Here is a 7,933-nt window from a genome sequence, read left to right on the forward strand (position 1 = left end):
GTCCTTCACCTCCAAGTTGCGGACACAGCAATTTTAAAATATTCCCGTCAGTCCTTTTGTGTCACGTCCCATCAGAAACGGGACCCAAATGCAGGAACTCGGAAGGAACTCGGAAGACGCAAGGTAGTTCAAGAAGAGACACGTTTATTGTATGAAGAGGTCGGGGATCGAGCAGGCAGTCCGGTGCAGCAGCGGTAGTTGTGACGTCGGGCGAAGAGAACAGATGAGCGGACAGGCAGGAGTCGGTACACAGGGAAACAAATCAACGCAGGCAGAAGTATCAAGGAGTCAGGCTTACAAGGTTGGTCGGAGAACGGACGAAGCTAGGTACACACAGGATCAATCAGGAATACGAGAGTGATGGAACGGGACATAAAGCTCAACGAACTGGCAGAGGACCAGTCGTCACCGGGTCCTATATATACACAGGGGATGATCCGCCCACATGAGTCGCAGGTGTGCGCCTCCCAATTTGCGCAGCCGCGCGGGCACCCGCACAGCTCGTGCTGAAGCGGCTGGATCATGACAGTACCCCCCCCCCTCAAAGGCACGGCTCCCAGACGTGCCTAAACGAAAAAAACAGACACTAATTAACACAGGCAGGGGTGGGCAGAAGGGGGTCCGGAGGAGGGCACGCCCCCCCCTGAACCCCAGACTGGTGGCCATCCAGGCCACCAAACACGAGGTGTCCGGGCGGACAGGTCAGGAGGACGACCCGGACGCCAAGCACCAGGGTCCCCACGGGGCGATTCGGGCGGACGACCTTTGTGAGGAACCAAACGGCGAGGCAGGAACCAGAATGGGGCAGGCCACTGCTCCAGACGAGAACCTCCCACGCCGTCGTTGCAAGACGACCAGGGATTGGTCGCCAACGAGGCCAGGTCCTGAAGCGGCTGGGGGAACTCAGGAGCGAAGAAGATGATGGAGAGCAGGACCAGAGCCATGACCGCCACCCCGAAGTCTCTCCAGCTCCTGGGTGGCTCCTGCTGGACAGGGACGTGAGAAGGCGGCGGCGCCAGTACCGCCCCCGCCTGGACAGGAACGTGAGAAGGCGGCACCAGTACCGCCCCCTCCTGGACAGGAACGAGAGAAGGCAGCGACCCCGTCGCCGCCGCCTCCTGGACAGGAACGAGAGAAGGCAGCGACCCCGTCGCCGCCGCCTCCTGGACAGGAACGAGAGAAGGCGGCAGCAGCATCACCAACTCCACCTCGCCGACAGAGCAGGAACGGGGAACGTCCGCGGGCCGGTCGCCACTGCCACTCCAGAGCACGGACGAGAAGTGTCTGTGGAGACGTCGCCACCTCCTGGACAGCAACGTGAGGCGGCATCGGGTCGGTCCCCACTGCCACGTGAGCTTGCACTGCATCCGTTGAAACAGCAACGTGGGCGTGGCGCGGTAGTGAATCCGTTTCCAGGGCAACGTGAACCTGAGTAGGCGGAGAGTCAGTCGAAACTGACACGTGGGCGTGTCTCGGGAGCGGGTCAGTTCCGACTGCCGCGTGAGCTCTGCTCGGAACCGCCAACACTGCGACGTGCACTTGAGGTGGCGAGTCTGTTCCCACTGTGGCGTGCACTTGGCAAGGGGGCGGGTCGGTTTCCACGGCAACGTGAACCTGAGTCAGCAGTTTGTCCGTCGCCGTTGCGACGTCAGCGAACCTCGGCTGGTTCGCCAATCCTTGCCGGACCTGGGCCGTGAGAGCCGCCAATTCGGCGCTCTGCCTATCTATCTGCGCCCGCATTTCGCGACAGAACGCCTCGTGGTTTGACGGCTCCTCCTCCCTCTGGGCTGGAAGCTTCGCCACCAGCTGCGGGTCTGCCGGTCTCACCGTTGCCGGCGAGGAATGGGAGGACGGTGTCTTCATTGCCGCGCAGCGAGAGACACCAGGAAGCGCCCGGCCGGGGCGTCTCCTCTGGCCGCCACGCGGAGGTCCCGGGAAGATGGCCAAGCGGGTTCCCTCGTACCGATAGGTGCACTTGGATCTACCGGGCGAAGTCGCTCGGGTGCTGGAAACGCGGGAAGGCTGGGCAAACTGACTGGGATCAAAAGCCGGGCAAAGAGACTCAAAATCAAAGTCGTCGGAGTCGTACTCAGGCAGCCCGGCATACAAATCACGGTCCTCCTCATATTCTGAAAAGTCAGAGTCCAGAAGAATATGAGGAGCCGGACGGGTCGTGTTCGGGACGTATTCATACCTCGCTGGCGGAGCGTAAGACACGGAATCGGAGGACATCAGGGAGCCTACACTGATTGGACAGGCTTGGTCCTCCGGCAGACGGTCTACCTTGCGTCGGTTCCGGCGACGCCGGGTTTTTCCTGCTGGGTCCTGTATTGGCCAGTTCGTTCTGTCACGTCCCATCGGAACGAGAGGTAGGACCCAAATGCAGGAACTCGGAAGACGCAAGGTAGTTCAAGAAGAGACACGTTTATTGTATGCAGAGGTCGGGGATCGAGCAGGCAGTCCGGTGCAGCAGCGGTAGTTGTGACGTCGGGCGAAGAGAACAGATGAGCGGACAGGCAGGAGTCGGTACACGGGGAAACAAATCAACGCAGGCAGAAGTATCAAGGAGTCAGGCTTACAAGGTTGGTCGGAGAACGGACGAAGGTAGGTACACACAGGATCAATCAGGAATACGAGAGTGCTGGAACGGGACATAAAGCTCAACGAACTGGCAGAGGACCAGTCGTCACCGGGTGCTGAAGTGGCTGGATCATGACATTTTGCTTGCACAATAGTGTGAATTCACTTCCATGGGTCCGGAGGCACACACTCTTGAAATTCTTTCCTGGGTGTGGGCCTACTCATTTATTCTAACTACTCATGTATACATGGAGAGCTTTTGTACCCCCGCCCCACTTATATTCTTGTTCTATAGACTTCTATAATTCACTGAGTCAGTCCCGCCGCATTCCAGTTATAATGCTCGGTTCATGATCCTTGTCTTGCATACTTCTTCCCCTGTCTTTGTCCTGAACTAAGTTGTCCTTTTCTACAAAGGACCACACTCACAAACACACCGAGGGGTAATTTAGAGTGTCCAATTAATGTTGCATGTTTTTGGGATATTTGAGGAAACTGGAGTGCCCGGAAAAAAACCCATGCAGGCACGGGGAGAACATGCAAACTCCACAGAGGAAGGTCCAGGATTTAACCTGGGACCTCAGAACTGTGAGTCCGACGCTTTAGCAGCTGAGCCACCGTGCCCCCAGACAAGTCAATATTGAATAATATTTTTCGCCAAGAGAAAGACTTGAAATGAACAATTGATAAACATCCCATGAGAAGACAAAGGATAACATTTGATAAACCGCGAGCTTGCTAAGGTTTTGGTTCCAGCACGGTTCTGCTCCACCACTCTGCTGTGTAGTTGTCAGACTTTGAATGTCCTCTCATACATTTCTGAAAAGAAAGAACACAAGAATGACCATTTGTACACTTGGCACCAGGACACTCTAGGTCGCAGTTTGATGATTGACATTGTAGTTGCGTCATCGGACTTGCAGCCACATGTCTTGGACATTTAGGTGAAGAGATGGTGGAGCTGTCAACTTATTATCCTCTGGTGGTTAGTTGGCACTGATGGTGGACGAAGATGCTGGTCAGATGTGGCAGGCCCAAACATATTGTGATGGTCTGCTGGGAACGGCTGGCAGAATCCTCTGTCAAAATGAGTTTCATCTCCCACCACAGACAGAACTTTGCTCATTTTCCAAGGGTGGCGGGGACACTGAGTCCGAGTGGTCTATATTCCATGCCTCCACTTCTGAGGTCGTAGTTGTGGCCGTAAGGTCGTTGGTGCCTCTCATGACGGCAATCCCGAGCACGTTAGTGGACATCAATAGTGAGGGATGCTGTGAAGCTGAAGAATGAGTCCTTTTGGGCCTTTTTGGCCTGTCGGACCCCTGCTGGATCGCGGTTGGCCAAGCGGAATGCAGTTTTGGTGGTTGATGAGGAAAGAACCTGGGTGTGGGAGAAATTCCGTGAGGCCATGGGGAACAACTTCAAGATGGCTTTGAGGAAATTCTCGTCCACCATATGGCGTCGAAGGTGAGGGAGGCAGTGCACCTGTCAACATTGTTTATTGTGAGGATGGGCGCAGCAAAACCTCGAAATTTTGAGTCAATGGAAAGAATACTTTGAAGACCTATTCAATAGCTCTGTCACGCTTTCCCATGAGGAAACAGAGTCTGGGTTCTCCGAGAAGGGCTCTCCTGTCTCTGTGTTCGAGGTCACCGAGGTGGTTAAAAAGATCCCCTCTGGCAAGACTCCGTGAGATTTGTCCGGAATTCCTAAATGCTCTGGAATTTGTGGGGGTGTCCTGGTTGACACCCCTCTGCAACATTGCGCAGTATTTACAGGCTGTGTTCCAGCTCCAGGGGGAGAACACTCCTCAGCCTCCCTGATCAGTTTGATTCAGGTGTGCTCAAGACGAGCATCCACTGGGACGTAAACTCTCAGATTTTGGAGGAACATTGTGGTTTTTGTCCTGGCCGTGGAACAAGGATTCAGCTATTTGTTTACATCCTAATAAATTGATCCTCACCAAGAAACCATGGCACCTGGAGTTGTTGGAGTAGTTGCTGTAAAAAGAAGTAGTAATTGACTACAAAAAAGAGACAGCATGTGGCTCAGTTGGTAGAGCATCAGACTTTTAATCTGAGGGTCCGGCGTTCAAGTCCCTGTTCAGGCTTGCAAGTTAATATTCAGTGAGAGCTTCTGTTTTGGACAGTCCAGTACTGAACCTGTCTCCTCACCAAACCCAACCACACAACCTCTCCCTGAAATGAAGCTAATCAACCAACAGTGTTCAATTGAATAACTTTGGGGGTCACTTCAGTGTTGGATTTTGGTCCATTTCTTGAATGGTTTTACTTTCCCGAAAGGAATCTGAGTAAATTTTGTGGCTTCTCATCCATTTCAAGTGTACACATGCAGCATGCAAGAAGTATACCTACCAAAGGTGCGGCAGACGTAAGCGTACATGATGTACACGTTACGTAATGTTGTCTGATTGGTTTATTGGTGGCAGCATACGTCGTGGACGTATTAAATCCCAGTGTCAGCGGAAAATGGTCCGATCGTTAGCTCAATGCATGCACCGATGTGCTTAAAAGAAAGTGAGGGAAATTTCTGAAATGAAATTGAAGTCACATCTCAATAAATGCCATCTGTTCAATTTGTCATGATTCCCGCTTTTCACCCTGGTGGCCTTGGTTGAACTCCTGTTATGGGAATTTTACTTATTCTTATTACTAAATTCCGTCATTTAGACTTTGCCACCTGCAAAGCTTTCATCAACTGAGTTCCAATATAATGGAAGAGATCTTCACCCAGCGAACGAGCTCCGACTTTGAACATGAGAGCAATCTCGCCCCCCTTGCAATCCACCTATTTGGCGTGAACATTCATGTGGAAAACTGCCAACTAAGCATGGGGGCGATATTTGTTGGGAAAAAAAAATAAAAAAAAACAAAGGCATTTCTCACATGATCAAGTGGCTCGGATTCCTGGTTTTCCCGCAGGAGCACTGTGTGAGAATAATTCCTGTATTCCACCATTTCGGCTTTCATCATGCAGAATGTTTCCAACATATTGGGCCTGGGAAAAAATAAATCTATTTCAGAAATAATAAGTGGGAGGTACCTCCACAGATTTTCCATTTGGTTTGGAAGTTTGGATTTCTAGTTTTCATTGGGATTCTTCTGGCCCGTTTTACGTAATCCCTGAAAACTGTGAAGAATTTTTTGTAGTTTATGTCCCATATGGTCTAGCGGTCAGGATTCCTGGTTTTCACCCAGGTGTCCGGGTTCAACTCCCGGTATGGGAATGTTCTGTAATTTTGTCTTTGATTTACATGCTGAAAGTTCCCAACGCAGTTGGTTAAAAATAACTGAGAGGAATCAGTGTTTTGTACAGCAAAAGTACCCCATCTAATATCCCTTTCAGGAATACTGTTTTTCATTCGTCTCCGATTTACCCCGACTGAAACCTCAATACTGTTAATATGATTGGCTGACGCTTGAAAGATAATACAGAATTAAAAAAAAATGAGTTTAAGAAACATCGTGTCTCATATGGTCTTGCGATTCTTGTTTCACCCTGGACGGCCAGGTTCAATTTCCAGAATGTGAATCTTCTGAATGCAGAACTCTACTGCAACTGTACATCTCCCATAGTGTGGAAAATAAAAACCAAAGAGATGTCCCACATGGCCAACAAGTCGGAACTTTTTCAACCAAAAGGTCTGGATTCAACTCTTTGGCTGAAATGTGTGCATCGATGCACCAGTCTTGCCGGACGACATGGAAGTCTGCAGGTACACACGCAAGTCATTGGATTTCCCTGAATAAGCACACGTCCAACATTTACTGTGAAGAAATTAAGCATTTGTACACCCTGCCAATTTGTAAGTTATCCGACTTAGAAATCATGGAGGGGTCTGAAATTTTCATTATAGGTGCATGTCAACTGTGAGAGAGATAATCTCAAAAGAAAAATCCAGAAATCACAATGTATGTTTTTTAACTATTTATTTGTGTGATACAGCTGCAAATACATCTTTGAACACCTGTCTAGCAGTGACAATTCTGACCCTCAAAGACCTGTTAGTCCGCCTTTAAAAGTCCACCTCCACTCCATGTATTTTCCTGAATCAGATGTACCTGTGTGAGGTCATTAGCTGCATCAAGACACCTGTCCACCCCACAAAATTGAACAACTCCACACGGCTGGAAAGGGGTAGAGAGAAATTGCCAAGCAGCTTGGTGAAAAAAGATCCACTGCTGGAGCAATCATGAGAAAATGGAAGAAGCTAAACAGGACGGGCAGGGTACACCCTGAACTGGTTGCCAGCCAATCAGGGCAGGGCACATGGAGACAAACAACAGTCGCACTCACAATCACACCTCAGAGGAATTTAGAGTCTTCATGGAATGCTTGAATGTTTTTGGAATTTCCATACAGGCAGGGGCCGGGTTTTGAATCCCGCTCCTCAGAACTGTTAGTCCAATGCTCGACAGTCAACAATAAGCGACTTTCTTCACTTTGGGAGGACTTTTGTTGCTTACAACCAATTATTTCATGCAGTGTTTGGGAGATGTATAATGTGTTCAGTATGTAATTGTATTTTTAATCTTTAAATGGGTCGAACATGAACAATTACTTGTCGGCATGGTGTTTGCTCAGCACCCAAAGATTGCCTTGGTGGAATATGCTGAGAGATTTGCATGCTCGACATGATGACATGCAGACCAGGAAAACCAGTGACCCTGTGCAGACTGAAAACACTGCCAGTTAGATACAGTACATGTGTCTATCTTTAGAGTAATGTGATTTTAGAAAGTGTCTCTCAGCCATTGAGAAGACAAGTTTTTATTTCTCACTGTCAAGGAATTATAACTGAGACTCTGATAGCAGAGGATGGTTTCGATCCATCGACCTCTGGGTTATGGGCCCAGCACGCTTCCGCTGCGCCACTCTGCTGTACCTTCAACTTCTTTGTATGTACTTTTGTATCCGTCTGAAAGGAATTCTGCTCCGCTGTTTCATGCCTGGATCAGACTCCAAGACACATTTGGTATTTGGTCAACTTTTATGATCATTGGTGTTTATCAAAGTGCTGATCAGTAGTGGCCCCTTTCTGGGTACTTACAGTGATTTTAAATGGAAAGATCATTGAAGAGAGGATTTTTTTCCCAGTTGGAAGTGAACTGATGGAGTTTTTTTTGCACAATATTTCACACGAGAAAGACTTTAAAAAGTGGCATTCAGAGAATAAGTTTGAAAGCCTAATGCCACCACGATGATGGGACATTTTGGATTGAAGCCTGATGAACGCAGCCATCCTGCTCGCACCAATCAGCCGATAAATCAAACAGAACAATGTCGATTCAAATGTGACAGCGTCCAGTATAGAACTCGTGCACGTGATGTC

At 49.6% G+C, this 7,933-nt stretch overlaps 2 non-coding genes across 2 annotated transcripts; one reads left to right on the forward strand and one right to left on the reverse strand.

Moving 5' to 3' along the window:
• The first annotated feature begins 5,756 nt into the window (after nt 1–5,756).
• On the forward strand, nt 5,757–5,827 carry trnae-uuc (transfer RNA glutamic acid (anticodon UUC)). Its single transcript has one exon. It is a non-coding gene; the product is annotated as a tRNA-Glu (tRNA).
• A 1,583-nt stretch (nt 5,828–7,410) lies between these two features.
• Nucleotides 7,411–7,482, reverse strand: trnam-cau (transfer RNA methionine (anticodon CAU)). The gene has a single exon. It is a non-coding gene; the product is annotated as a tRNA-Met (tRNA).
• Nucleotides 7,483–7,933: the final 451 nt, after the last annotated feature.

This window comes from Syngnathoides biaculeatus, unplaced genomic scaffold (assembly GCF_019802595.1).
Source record: "Syngnathoides biaculeatus isolate LvHL_M unplaced genomic scaffold, ASM1980259v1 ctg227_pilon_pilon, whole genome shotgun sequence".
Taxonomy (NCBI): Eukaryota; Metazoa; Chordata; class Actinopteri; order Syngnathiformes; family Syngnathidae; genus Syngnathoides; species Syngnathoides biaculeatus.